We start from the raw sequence: 15,759 nt of genomic DNA, 5'->3' as shown, positions 1-15,759 counted from the left end.
AGCGCTGATATTTGCTACAACAGTTAATGTTACTTTTAAGCGGATTTCTTCATTTCCATGTTTTTAGCTGAATCAGTGAATCAGTTGCTTAAATGATTCGTTCAAATCACCGATTCGTTCAGAGTTTAACATAGTTACAAGTGTTGTTTGAACCGCTACCTGAATTATGCTTTGGCTGTTTGGAAAATAACAGACAAAATGTAAGTACGACGTATTTTTACTGTTATTCAGCTGTATTTGTGCTCAGGAAATGACTATTATTAAATACTTCATTTATTTTTTTATCTGAGGTAGCGCTGAGATTTACTACAACAGTTACAGTTTTTTTAGCCGGGTTTCTTCTATATAAACTGACAGAAACGTTCGTCTTCATTTCCATGTTTATGGCTGAATCAGCGAATCATTTATTCAAACGATTTTTTCAAATCTCTGATTCATTCGGAATTTCAAGCAGATACGAACGTTATTGTTTGAAACGCTACCATGGATTCTGCTTTTTCTGTTTGGACCAAACAGACAAAATGTAAGTAACCACGTATTTTTACTGTTATTCCATTGTGTTAGTGTTAAAAAAACTGATTTCCTACTAGAAATAACGATGCTTTTATTTTTCATGTCAACACACAAGACTGACGTGATTTCCTGTTTCCTTACGTTTGAAATACGAAATTTAATCATAGTTTTACTACAAGTTAATAAAAACTTGTTTTTGTAGATAAACGACGACAGCTAGCCACAAATGAACTCATCATATAAGTGATAGGCTAATACAAATGGATATTAGGCCTATTTTGTAATTTGAAAATCTCGTTTATTTATTTATCATTGAAGTGTTTGCTTGTTTCGTGGTATCTTAAAAATGCCATTTGCTTTATTTTTTTTCTTAGTTATAGCTCAAGGTGTTTCGGGTCACATTGATTAATTGAGTAACTCATGTCTAATAATAAGTAAAGCTAACAATGTCTGGTCCTGCACAAAGTGTCAAAGTGGTTTTGTTCGAATCTTTTATTAATTATTTTTCTTGTAATTTGGAGTATAACAACACAACCCTTAAACATATTTGAAAAAAAATGTAAGCATGTTGACATTTAGCAAAGCAAAAATTTAAGGCAGTTTGATGTTTCAAATGATTAACGTTACAACAAGTAAAAATAGGTAGGCCTTCTCATAGTAAGTATCGAAATAGTTTTTGAATGGGCTTGTAGCAAAGAAGACGAAATGTTTACCTTTTTAATTAACAAGAAAAAAAATAATGAAGAAAAAATGCTGGAATGTTATTACTCACGAAACTGCCTAGTAACGCTTTTACGTCTACATATAAAAGGTCCATCAGAGTAGAGTAAAATACAAGTCTTATCACTCTTTCCCTTTGTAGTTCTGCCAATGTGACTATTTAGCTCCCACACAGCAGCTTTAAAGTCTTCCACCTGATGCACTGAACTCATTTAAAATCTCCTCAAATATCCCCTCGCTACCTGTCATTTCTCCTAATCACATAGATACGGCCGGCTAAATGAGCCTTTACCGTAGCTAGATCATTTCTTTATGTTAGCGCTTATCACAGAAAACTGAGGCCTTTATTGTTGTATTGTTATTCCTTTCAAAGCAGAAACGACTGTTCTGCTGCAGCAGGGAGCAGTTAGCAGTGCACTGGCTGGTGATAAGAAATGCGTTCCACATGTAGACTGGTATCCAGAGCTGATGGTCTCCAAATCTACAGACAATAGCTGTGAGCTATGATCACATTTTGTAAAATAATAATAATAATAATAATAATAAAAATAAATAAATAAAAATGTCCATTTGAAATGTACGCTCGTCAAAAGATGAACGCTTAAGTTCGTGACCATAAAAGCTACATATACGGATAACAGTGTAGATATGTGTTTGAAAGAACTGATAGTGAATCTGACATTAATAATGAGTAGGCCTGTTTTTTTTTTTTTTTTTTTTTTTTTTAAGTGACAAGAAGGTTATTTTAGTATGGTTAATAGAACACAGAACGTTTTTTTATGTTGCTACTTGTTTTAGAATGTTCAGAAGACATTCAAAAGTAGCAAAATGGAACGTTCCATTAAAAGGAAATAGAACCGTTTTGGCAGTGTATATTACAAATGAATACAATGTTTTGAAGTATTGTTACATTTGCTAACATTATAAAAACATTTTAGAACATATTTTGTTAGCTCTATGAAAGGCCCAGACCACTAAATTTAAATAGTTAAAATACATTTCTTCAGCTGTATCATCCTTATTGCAAATTAACCCATGGTTTAATGTAGGGCTGGACTGTTAAATTATATTATATCAAATTGCAATAAACTTTTTTTACTCTATATTGATCTAAGAGCCAATCACACAGCAGAAATATGCAACAATGGGAATCTAAAAATGTGTTGAGAGATGTACCCAATTTTCAGCCTCCAAAAAAATTTTCCCAAAAAGATGTTCAGCCATTTAATGGACTATCTAATTTTTGTGGTTTCAGTCAAAGCCTGGGCCGGTATAGGATTTTTACGATATGATAACCATAGTTTAAAAAAAAATCACGGTTTCACAGTATTGTGATTACTGCAACATTTAAAATATTTTGTAACAGTAAACTTAAATAATTAAAATTAATCTTTGATTTCTGCTATCTTTATCTTTCTTTGCAATTTAAGATGGCATCTTTGGAAAACTTTTCTGCTGGAGATGCTGTTGTCTTAAAAAACAAAAGGAACAGTATAACACAAAATTTGTGCAGTTTTAAAACCTTGACATTTCCAAACCGCGGTATAGCTTGAAAACATTTATCGTCCCATGCCTACTTCAGTAATTGTTGGTGTACTTCTTCAAATCTGGAAGCATTAACAACTTATATAGAAAATATAGCTCAGTAAGGAAAATAATTATCTAGATTGCATTTTTGCCAAAACGCCCATTAGTTTGATGATAGCAAATGTGTTGCAAACTTTTTTGGACTTATTGACTTCCATTTATATAACCAGTTTTCTAAATCCCATAGTTAAATCATTAGTATAGGAAGAGAAACATGCTTAGTTTGCTGTGTGTTGATTTTGGTTCATTTGCATTGATTGTCATTTGTTAAATATGGACAACTATATATTTTTTGCCCATTGTTTAGGTTTGTCCCCATTTAAGAGTGTATAAATTGGCCAACTATTACACCTGTAATAAATATTAAATTTATAACAAAACAGTAATCTATAGGTTGAATGTACCAACATCTATCGCTTTTAATTAATCTAATTACCAATTAATTTTAAGCAGCTGGTCAGTTTGCCTCCGGTTGATTTAAAATCCATGAACTCTAAAGCATTTTATTTTCATATAAATCACAAAGTTTTTTTTCACATATATTTTTATAGGTTTGAATCAGTTAGCTTATGATAGTGTAAAAAACAACTCATTGAGCCATTCATCAAGCACTTTATTTACATTAATATTGTATACATGCATGTGCAAATGCTCTTCTAAGTGATGTCAGTTTTTTTTTCAGATTAGAAGATAAATGTCACTCACAACTTCCACAGAGGTCAGAGGTCACATGGAGAGGTCAGGGAAGTTTCCTCTAAAGGTGAGAAGAGATAAAACAACACATTTCATGGCAGATTGATTAACACACACATATAAACTGATCAGTGATCATTTTCAAATAAGAGCAAACAGCAGTTAACATTAAGCAAATAACATTAAGAAATGCTTTATGACATTCAGAATAACCATGTTTAGTTTTATCTTGTTTTAAAGTATAAATCAATATATGTATAGTCTGTATTTTGTTTATTTGATTAGGGTTTCACAAAATTATTTTTATATAACTTTTGGTTTTCAGTTTATTGTGTTCTAAAAAACTCATAATCATATAGCATCTAAATGCATGAACATTCAAATCTATAAAATAACTCAACAAGCAAACTTAACAGATTTATGATGTTAAATTATATACTATAGATTCCATGACAAACATTTGACAAATTAGCGTTAGTCTTAAAAACCTGCAAAATGTTCATTTGCAAGTGAAATGTGTCTACGTAAATTGGCACTGTTCAAAATCACCCTGGAACAGGACGGAAATGTTTTGAGACTTTAAAATAACATATGCAAACACAAGAACAACAAATAAACTATATGCAAAAATGGCTTCTACTAATGTACACTCAAAGCTAACATAAATGAAAATGCCGATATTGATTGTAATGATATGTCACGTCGCCCCCTGTTGGTAACCTTTACATATACATAAAAATAAAAAATAAATAAATAATATATATATATATATATATATATATATATATATATATATATATATATATATATATATATATATATATATATATATATACATATTAGTCTGAAACTTACTTTATTTTGCCAATATGTAATGCTTAGCGTTTATGCTTCACATAAAAATGCCCATTATATACACTGACACTGTTTAAAGTTATTTGGTTAGATCGAAAATGATTAAGATTTTAAATGTTATGATTTGGCTACTGGGTGTCATTTTCTCAATCATAATTTATACAAAAATGCCTTGATATCATTGGATTTTTTAAGAAAAAAGCATGAAAAAACATATTTTATATTTGTAAAATGAATGTTTAAGCAAAATTGTATTATTTAATTGATTAAAACAAGATGCTTTGGGTCTTTTAAAGGTATATGCCACATCAATTGACCCGATACTACGAGTGTAATCTCATTTGCTTTCATTAAAGCATGCAGTATGCCATCTATGCTATCAAGGCACAATGTCAAAAGGATTTTATCTGGCTGTTTGAAGAAACAAAGCGTGTGTTACAATGAAAAAGTATGTGGTATCGTCATCATCACAGCATTAAGTGGCAGTTGGGCATTATTTTTAACATATTTGTCTTAGAGTCAAGGACACTTATTTTAGTTTAAACCAATTTCTAAAATAAAGGCATTGATATAATGTATTAATTTGAAACACAGTAAATGACAATCGTGAGCTGATCTTTGTAGGCCTTGAAGTTTCTTTTTCGCTAAATAAAAGATTGGGAGCTTTTAAGGTAACCCCATTTTCCCTTTTTGAATTTAGAAAGTGCCACAGATGAGTTTTTCTTTTGTGTGTGTTTGCCTCATACTTTTTGTGGGAGTGAAATTGTGATTTATCGGAGGCACTGTAAGCTACACTCGGAGCTTATCTTTCTTTTACGCAAAGGTAGCGCATTTCTTTATCAATTGTTTTGAAACGACAAGCTTCAAAAGCAATTAAGGACGTGATATGACACCAACGCGGAAGAATTTCGAATACATTTTAATTAGATTATTTATTTATTTCAAGTTTCTTCTCAGCCTGCAGCTTCTTGTGCAATTAAAGAGGGTGCGCGCGTGATGTTTGAATAGCCTGATCAATAGCCCGAACACTGGCGCGCGCGCGCGCGAATTTAACATAATCAGCCTCGTGGGCGTCACGCGAACTTCCAGCGTGAAGGTGCAGCGCGGAGATAGGTAATTATTTCACCAAAGGCACTAATGAACGCTCTATCTGCCTTCCACAACTCGCATCGCGTTCTGCCCTTACGCCATTTATTATAAACTTTCTACTTCTGATGAGTAAAGAAGAGAAAGAATAAACAAAACCAATCTGGGTGGGAGATTCTTAGTGCAGGATTCATCATTTGTCGCCATAAACTGTTTAACTTGCAATTATTTTTATGAATATTCCAAGAAAAAATGTGAACAGGTGGATGTTTAAAGTGTGAATGGAGACTTTGCCAGACCTGTCCTTCCAATGACTATTTCTCGCGGTTTATTCTGTCAGTTTCTTGACACATTTTAAAATCCTTTTTATTAAAAGGTTAAAACATTTTCACAATTCAAGCCAAGGAAATAAACCGTTCAGAAGCGTTGACATTTTGTGTTGGCACGTTGTCACAACGTGAACCTGCCATTTATTGCATTTTCAGCATTATTTAAACTATGAGGGGAACAAACAAAAACAATGCAATGAATAACTGAAATGAAACATCAATACAAAAGGTAGCATGATAAGGTAATTATTTTGACAGACATATTTTGTAGCAGGCCTCTGCCTAAAAAAATACATTTGGCCTGATATACAAATCAACCTATCGATAAAATCTTTCTTAATGTATAGCCAGAAATTTTTTATCGTGTTTATCTGCTTACCCAGCATCAAAAACTGTTTCGAGTATAAACGCTCAGCAGTTTAATTAATTAACTTATTTTTTAATATTGAACAAAATAGTCGAGATATAACCAGCTTTACTTGTGTGACAGCTATCCTTCATATAACAAACACATACAGACATAGGCTACATACAAACAACAAACAAACAAATAAATAAATAAATAAATAAACGCAATTATCATTTGGGCAAACCATTGGTAACCCCTGCTCCCTTGCTGGTGCACCATAGAGGTTTGTCGCATGACACCGAAGCGCAGCTTTTGAGCCTATTCAGTTTTCCCGGCATGCTTCCCAGTCATGCAATATGCATTCTTCTTCCTGAAAGGGTGGAATAGATTGTCGATATAAAATGTCAAAATAAAACGGTAGCGCACCTCGCGCTCTCTGTAGTATTTAGATTGAAAGTAAAAGCATTTTTCTCCTTGCGCATTAGAGAGGGAGGGAGTGATAGAGAGGGAGGGGGTATAGCATAAAGACACCTACACGAGGCCATGCATCTCCTTTTGATCAGAAAGGGCAGTTGCGTCATCAGATGCTGATGTTGGGGAGCGCGCGCGCACGCGCTCGGCGAGGAGAAAAGAACGGGAAAGTGTCATCATAAACGCGCGCAGTGTCGGGGAATGACTTTGTGACGACCTTTGTTGCAAATGGGCTGCAGACATGGAAATGGCTTAGCGCTATCGCCGTCTCCCAGGCAACCATCAGGGTCCCCATCTCTCGCGGAGAAATGAGTTATGAAAAGGCTGGAGTGAAGCAGGGATTAAACATGATCCTGGGGACAGGGTGTCAATCAAAAAAGCCAACTCACAAACCGCGCTCCTTTTTTCCCCACTACAAAATTGTATTTTGAAACGCAGCATATATTTACTGCCAAAGGTGCCACTGTCTATTTTATATTTATTTAAGGCCGATAATGAATTGGTGCTTTAGTGCGCCTATAAAGATGGGGAGGTTGTGCTTTTAAAATCCGTTATCGGAGAGGATTTAGCTTGGCGCAGTGCTCACAGGCAATGGGTATTTTTTCAATTACCCAGATTAATTGCGTTGCATAAATTAGAATACAAGGAAAGTAAATGGAGATCAAAGTTGCTGATGAATCTGAGACATGTTGGAAGCTCGAAGAGACGCACATTGTTGGTTTATAGCTGGCGTTATGTCGGGTTGTCAGATTTTTTGTGAATAAAAATTAATTCAATGAGAAGATTAAATTCAATGCAGAAATTAAATGAGATGCTGGACTGGTCCAAGTGCAAGGTGGATTCCATTTTTAATTTGACTCTGCGAAGTCGAGGATGCGAGGGTTAAAGTTCTAGGCCTGGTTCCTAGGCCTGCTGTGCATTTCTAAAATAAATTACGATTCTTTACTGATATCAGTTGTTCCACGAAGAACCTTTAATAAAACCAATTAATTACAAAAATATATTTTAAAATAGCAAAATATTTTTTTGAGTTATGAATTAATTTTCGCTCTAAGAAATGAATGTATTTTCATCGCTGCAAACCACCTATAGTTCTGTAGATAAAAAAACGAGAGGAGAATAATACAATAAATAAAATAATTAATTAATTAATTAATTAATTAATTATTTAAATAAGGATTTGCCTTACAGTCTGTCAGTATACCTCAATTGCAGCCTCGTTGCGGTCTAATTATTTCGACTAAAGGTTCGAAGATATCACATCAACAGGAACTTAATTCTATTTATTACGTTATTGTGTCGCGAATATAAGAAAAGAGCCGTTGTTTGTATAACCTAATTTCACTGGCTGGAGCTAAGCTGGACCGTTTAGAGTGGAGATGAGGGAGGGGGCGTTCTTCAAATTGGCTTGACCCGATGCTATTTGATATTTGGCTCTTTGACACTCATTTAAAGGCGCGCGGCAGCAAAGCAGAACGCGGACAAGCCCGGCCTGAAACCGGATCCGCGCGCGCGCGGGGGGATCTGGAGAACACGATAGCCGGGGGCTCGCGCTCTCCAAAGGCTCTCTGGTCATCTTAGACCGGCTCGCTCGAGCCTGCAGCGCCAGCGCGTCGCCAGGCGGCGTGTAAACGGTAAATGTTCGCTATTTGTTCCAAAGATTGCAATGAAAATCAAGTCTGCCTCCTCTTCTCTCAGGCTCTCTATTCTCCGCTTTCTCTCACACTCGAGATAACAACAAATAGCCATTGAGTAAGAGGCTTAAAGACCCCTTCTCCCCCCACACACAATACTTAAATGAATTCATCAAGCGAGTAAAGGCGACATTAAAAGGAGAGAGACGGAGGAAAAAAGAAAAATATTGGTATTTATTGAATCGTTAAGGGCAAGTTACCGGACACCTTTCGACAAAAGCCTTCTCTGAGCGGCCTCTAAACTGCTCACATTAACCTCCCTAAAACACGAAATTCTTGGTGAAACTGGTACGATTGTAGGCCATGTTTGATGGCATGTGCATAGAAGCCATATCAGAAATCCATTTCACTTGGGAGTAAGTCAGGACACTTTTAATAAACGTCTCGTTAGAGCAGGTTTAGTGCAGATAAAGCGATGCCATTGTGCGCGCGCCCCTGGAGAGCAGGCAATGATGTAACGCGCGCATTTGTGTCCAATTCCCCTGTCATCCATTTCATTAGTTAATCTACTCATCTCACTCGCTCCATCTCTGTTACCCTCTCTTCTCTCCTGCCAATCTCCGCATCTCTACCAACAAACAGTTCTACAAATAAAAGAGTTCTCTCTCAGATTGCTTATTATGATCGTTGGCTGTATGATGTGCTTTGATAAATGCTGGTTCGTCACCAAAAGTCTCTTAAAAGTCAGACCCTTTGAGAAATCCAAATATTTCGATTACATAAAAAAGCCTTTGGTATACCCTCTAAAAAAGAAATAATTTGCATATTTACGTAGGCCTGTAGCTACAGTATATATAAAAAGGAGCATGAGAAATCTCCATTTCCCCATTTCTACAAACCCATCTTTCTTTCGATGTCTTTCCTCGTCTCTGTCTAATATCCTCTCGCTCTCTTTTTGGTTCTGCCCCCTCTTTTTTCCTCTGTCGTTCTCTGACGTGCCCTGAGATGCTGGATATAGGGGAAATAAATAAAGCGATAAAATCTCTGCAGCGCAGTGGAAAATGACGGATCAAGCTACAAAACCGCAGAGCTAAATAAATAATATATACAGACCTATATACAAATGTGCTGCAATATAGTGAGCAAAAAACATAAATAAAATAAACATTTAAATCTCAACAAATGGAAACAAAATAAAATAATAATTAAAAAAAAAAACAGAATAAAATATAGCTATAGCGACAACTGGTTATATGTATATTCTTATTTAAATAATAGTATTTATAATAATAATAATATTTTTTTTTCAGTTTTGCGTATTATTATTGCGTTTTGCAGTTTGATTAGCTTCCCTATATCATCAAACGCCTGATAAGATGTAGATAGGAAAAGCCACAACCACAAGATGTATCTAGTGTTGTATCTTTTATCTTATTTTGATATCAAGCTTTTGGTATCATAATGATATCCGTTATCACAGCTTTTCGTTAAAGCTCAGGTAACCTGCAATATCTACAAGACGGTTTGCTGCCAAACCCACAAGCACGCATGGAGCTCAGAGAGGTGAACTGAACTCATGCCCACTTCTCACACCACCAATCCCCGCTCGGTGATTAATGATATTTCACTAAGATTAATCATAGAAAATGAAAGATATTGGAGTTTTTTTCTTTCTTTCTGTGCATAGGCGGGGGAGGTGGGGATGATGTAGAGGAGAATTAGCCCCATCGAATCTTTTTAGATGCAAATATTGCGTTATCTCCGCGTTACTGCACTGTTTTTGGTGTTTATGATTAATTATCTCCTCTTGGTGAAAAATAAATCATGCGAAATTAGGATCTCGCTGCCTCCACCAGCCTTGCAGTTGATGGCAGGTCGTTGTCGTTAATTTCTGGTCGAAATTGACACACTAATTATAGCGCGCCATATAAACACTAGAAGGCAAGCTTACCTCTGCATTTTTATTTATTATTTTTCTTTTTTTATCTGATACCCCTTATATTTTACCAATTAAAAATCGCAAAGGCATTTCATTGCCCCTGGATAAGAAAAATAAAAAATAAAAAAAACATCCTCTTTCACAACATTGGCCATCACTTTTCCCCATCAGATTCATTGTGATGTATTAGATGCAATAAATTATCCCATGTAACAAAACATGGCGCGCTGAAAGGCAGATAATCTGGAGGCGCGAGATAAGGATTCATTATTCCTCATCATTATGGCTCTGCCTTCTTTCTTAATCAGACTCTCTGATCCTGCAGGATCTGGGCACAGAGCAGATAAGCGCCAGTCGTTTATAATTCTCCCCACCTTGGCCTAATATTTTCAAATCAAATCGGGAGGAAGAGGCAGCTGGAACAAAAAACAGGCTTATGGTTATAGGGAGAGCACACGGTTGGAGAATGGTAAAACAGAGAGAGAGAGGGGGGGGGGGATAACATTGCTTCATGCAGTGATTTTTTCATTACATTCTAAAAAAGAAGACAAAAGCTTGTGATTTTTTTTAAACAGAAGTGTGAATGGTAATATTTTATATATTAAGATATATCATATGCTACTCAGATTTCTCCTTTACAACTAAAACAATATGCTCGATTAGCCATATGTCATTGACTTTAATTATAACATAAGTGTCATGATAAATCCTCTATATGACTAACGCGAATAAGATCAATGGCAACTGATAAACAAAGCGATAAACGAATGCGGCTAGGTGCAGATGAACGCTGAATTGAGAGGCTGTCCAAACAACTCAACTGAGCGACACATTGGCTCAAAGTGTTTAAACAGACCACCCCGCTTTCTGCTGCTGAAATTAATCGCTTTATAAACGTGATATCATAATCCCCTGCTCTATCTGCCGATAAGACTGAGAGAGTTATAAATACCAAAAGCATAAATAAATAAATTAGTGGAATAAACAGCGCTGTGTGTTAGTATCAAACTCAAGGTTTACACTTGGCTGTTGTCAGCTGTACTGTCACGCTGAGGTTCACGTCAACTCTACGACATTAATCACTGATTTTCACGGCGCGAGAGGTTTGTGTGACCGGCGTGTGTGTATTTCCCTCAAAAATCTTTTGCCACAAAATTTCCCTTTGCATCATACATTAAAACAGATATTATACTGTTCACGTCCCCAAAAACTAAACTCATAACCAGACCTTCGTTGACGTTTTTTCAAGTTATTATCTGTTTTTTAACACCACATATTTCACACAAGCTAATGTTTGTGATATTTCCGGAATGATGTAGACAATTGAGTATTTTCCTTTCCAGATCAATCTTATTTATGCTGTGCAGTCAGAGATAAAAGATAATAAGAAAGGAGAGAAAATTGATTCGAAAATTAATTTGCTTTCGAAAGAAAGAGAATTAACTAATTAATTCAAAAATGTTGTAAACCACCGTTGACGTTAATCTGTATTTATCGTATTTATGATGTGTTCTAATTATCTGTGCAATATTTCTTCATTTGACTTTTTTGTTTTATTACATCTAGTATGCGCATTCATCATGGACGCTTATTAAAACATTTTTACATAGATATTAGGGTGCTGTTTATTAAGCATTTTATTTAAGACAGATTATTAAATCATCTTCTGGATGTGCCTCTGCCTAATTCCATTATTACATCAAATACAAAACATTTGAGGTCTTGGAAAAACTGAATAATTTATTTTTTAAAGCCTCGTTTTGGCTCAATGTTGTCGTAAGTTTATATTGCCGTTTCAGCCAATTATCTTTAATTTACGACCTTAATTGAATTTCTTCTTCAAAGACAGATATTGGTGTGATCAGTTTACTGGCCCTGTGGGAGATGCAGTGAAATTCTCTCAAATCTTCTTTCTTTCTTTCTTTCTTTCTTTCTTTCTTTCTTTCTTTCTTTCTTTCTTTCTTTCTTTCTTTCTTTCTTTCTTTCTTTCTTTCTTTTCAATGCCGTTTCACCGTTCTATCTCCTTTTCTCTAACTCCCTCTGTCTCTCTTTGTTGCACATCATCCAACCTCTCTCCCCATCCCACCCTCCAGACCCCCCCCCCCATGAAGAGAACAGAAAGCCGTACCGTCAATAAATGGGCGTGTTAGCCGAAACAGCTGCTTGTCATCTGCAATCAGCACATCACAAGAAGAAAAACACTATGGTTGTATTTCGAATAGGAAGTGTCGCTGAACCGCGATTACATTGCATGTGTACTGATTTCTGACGTTCTCAAAGGCCTCGCAACGTCTCTGGCTTCAGAATCAAAGACTTACCTTCAATGAATGCGATTCCCACTGCAAACCTGCAACAAAACATCTGCAATGATTTATGCATATTTTTATTTAATATCCATTGTGAAATAGCAGTACAAAATGTATTATTTATTTCAATTTTATGTATAAATGTGTGTGTGTGCGTGTGTGTGTGTGTGTGTGTGTGTGTGTGTGTGTGTGTGTGTGTGTGTGTGTGTGCAATATTAAAATATGCAGAAATTGTCTGCAAATATCGACAAAGTAAATAATAATTCTGCACACAACAACAACTGCTAGCAATTAATTTCTTTCTATCTTTAAGTGGAAATTATCAATTTTTAGTGTGCTAAATATTATCTAGGCAGACTACATAGACAAAAATACACTTTAAAAGTGCATTATTTTGTTCCATGTGTTTACAAATTTAAAGAAAGAAAGAAAGAAAGAAAGAAAGAAAGAAAGAAAGAAAGAAACGAATCGCAAATAGGCTAAGCTTTGATAATGACATCGGATATTACATTTTATTATTTAAAATATATTGTCAGAAATAAGTATAATAAAACAATTCAATTGGTCAAACCGTGGAAGTTATCGGTCATCTCATGCATTTTAGAGGATCAGTCTGGCATCTAACGGGCTGCGTTATTACGACTCACGGAGAAAAGCGGCGTGCCACCGAACGCAAGCGGGCGGTACCTGTTTCCTCTCCGCGGGCCCGTGCGTCCAAGTCCACCTCTTTCTCTCCGTTAAAAAGGTTCGTTACCGACGCGTGTGATTGCTCCCATTCAGTTAAGTGTGTGTTTTTACTCCACAGCCTCATCGACCCGGAAGAGCTGGCGCTTGGTGTACAGTAAGTACGGTAAGTGCGTGCGTGTGTGTGTGTGTGTGTGTGTGTGTGTGTGTGTGTGTGTGTGTGTGCGTGCGTGCGTGCGTGCGCGCGCGCGCACACAGACGAGTGTGTGTAGGCTAGAAGAAAAAAAGGAGCCTAGTTTTTTTTCTCTCCTGCTGTAAATGCCATCGGCACTTCCATCTGTGTGTCACTTCACATCTGAAGCCCATCAGAAAAAAACGCCTGACCACGCGTCAACCACAATTCTGCAGGTCAGTAAATAATCGGATTTTTATTTTTAATCTGTTATATCCTAAACTCATATCTAGCAATTAGCCTAGCTCCCAAAACTGTCGAATACATTGATTTATCTTGCATGTTTTGAAGCGTTATGCTTGCTTTCTCTTCGGATGCTTTGTCCCTCCATTACATGATTCCTATAGGTATGGTGCAAATGCACATGGTCATTTGATAAACAATCACTGTTTTATAAATATAAATATTTTTTCTCACATCGACACACATCCATGTTTTGATCTGTCTGAAGGTGGTACAGTCATTTAACAATTCCAGATACGTATGTCAACTCATTTCACTCGACTCATATATAGGCTATGCGTTTCACCAGCACCCACGTCCAGTTTCCGACAATCGGGGTGGGATTTTATGGACGTCTCTGTATTTCAAGAGTCATTTTCCCGCCTACCGTCCTCTAGATGAAGGATTTTAATGATCTATTACCACCTGAGTGTGAGCGAGTATGCTTCCCTTAACCCGTGAAATTGATCTGATTAGCCCCGCAATGGGTCATAAAGAGAAGTGGATTTGCTGAAACTGCGCTTCCAGTGTGTGTGTGTGTGTGTGTGTGTGTGTGTGTGTGTGTGTGTGTGTGTGTGTGTGTGTGTGTGTGTATAAAGTGTGATAGAGAGAAAGAGAGAGAGAGAGATTATGTATTTGTGTTGCTGGTTTGAAGAGCATTGGAAACACAGAGAAGAGGACGCGACATTAAGGCACATCATAGGCCGTCTTTATGGGCGCAAGCTCGTTTGGTTTGTATTTGCATGTAGAGAGCAGCGGCGTCCATTGATTGGAGCTGAATGCGCGTAAAACAGCTGTTTCTGCCTGATAGCACGAGACCGGCCACTCAATTCAGCTGCACAGTGAAATGATCTGAAACCATGTCCTCAAATCAGCACTCGACCGAAAGGAAGAGATGCACTTTTGTCTAAACGCGAATATTCCTGCTATGCGCCTCTTTGTTTACCCCGTTTGAGTTATGAAGTTGTTACATGCGACATCCCAAAAAGCAGTGGAGATCAAATAAATACATTAGGCCTAGCTAGAGCAGCCGAACACAGGATGATGATGCACGAACAGACGGATTAATAGTTTGGATACTAATATATAGTACATGGATTAATAGGGGAACGAATAACCAATGGAAACAAAAATAATTTTAGAAATTTACCGCCTGACCTGTTTGCTGTCATCAGCACCAAATGAAAACCAGCGTTTAGATGAGTTATCAAAAACAAAACCTGCACTCGAGGCTCTCGCGTTTTTCCCCTCTCACCTTTTTTGCCAGTTGTTCTTAGAAATATGTCAAACTCTCATTATGACGCAACTATCAGAATTCTGGGTTCTAAGAATTTGCAGAATAACCTACATAGGCGCCGCCATGAGTATACGAATTCAAAAAGAAAGTTCGTTCTTGAAAAGACAAGGTACTCGAATCACAATCCGCCCAACTCTACTTTCCTAGTTAAAATTTGTCACTCGTTGTTATTATTATTTATTACTTATCATGTTATGATTTATTTATTTAATTTACTATAATTAGGCTATAGTAAGCTATGTTATAGGCTATTCCTGGAATATATGGCAGCAGTTATTATAAATGAAATCATAATTAACAGTTTATTATTATTAATATTGATTTTGTTGTTTTGATAGATTAATAGCATCACAACTAATAATATTTTCCCTAAATTTCTTGAGCATGATTTGCTATGCGATCATGCGCTTTACAGCTCCTTTGTGATTTTCCACAACTGGTAACCGAGAAGTAAAACGATTTGTTGCTTAAAAATAAATGTGACGAACAAGCCCCAAATGCGTGAATATTTCAAGTGTAGCGCTCATGTTTCGCTATGGACTTGAACCCCCTCCCCTGTCTTCATCTTTCGGTAGCTGGGGTGAAGTGTGTGTCCTCTGGTTCACCCCGCTGTGTTTGGACAGCTTTACCTGGGCACACTAGGCCGACCCTTTCATCACACTGTTAGACCTTACCAGGCTTTTTTACAGTAGAACACTGGCAACACTGTTGCCAGCTACTCACTGTAAAAGTTTGGTTACAGTAAGTAACTGGCAACAGTGTTGCCAGTTAATTACTGAAACTGAACCATTACAGTGAGTGGCTGGCAACAGTGTTGCCAGTTGTTTACTGTAACCGTACCA

At 36.4% G+C, this 15,759-nt stretch overlaps 1 protein-coding gene across 39 annotated transcripts in view; it reads left to right on the top strand.

Moving 5' to 3' along the window:
- The window catches only part of gata3 (GATA binding protein 3), a 31,778-nt gene continuing 16,019 nt past the window's right edge, over positions 1-15,759 (top strand). For 12 of the 39 annotated variants that reach the window (XR_012401430.1, XR_012401431.1, XR_012401427.1 and 9 more), the window contains exon 1: positions 13,510-13,574. The gene's annotated coding sequence lies outside the window, so the exon portion shown is untranslated. Of the gene's footprint in view, positions 524-1,606; positions 1,730-3,502; positions 3,581-5,951; positions 6,026-13,287; positions 13,333-13,509; positions 13,575-15,759 lie in introns of those variants that run through there. The other 27 variants (XM_073945580.1, XM_073945566.1, XM_073945575.1 and 24 more) reach the window with 14 other exon arrangements.

Source organism: Danio rerio, chromosome 4 (assembly GCF_049306965.1).
Source record: "Danio rerio strain Tuebingen ecotype United States chromosome 4, GRCz12tu, whole genome shotgun sequence".
NCBI classification, from domain to species: Eukaryota; Metazoa; Chordata; class Actinopteri; order Cypriniformes; family Danionidae; genus Danio; species Danio rerio.
Note: the sequence above shows the minus strand (reverse complement) of the source record. Positions and strands in the feature narration are given on the sequence as shown.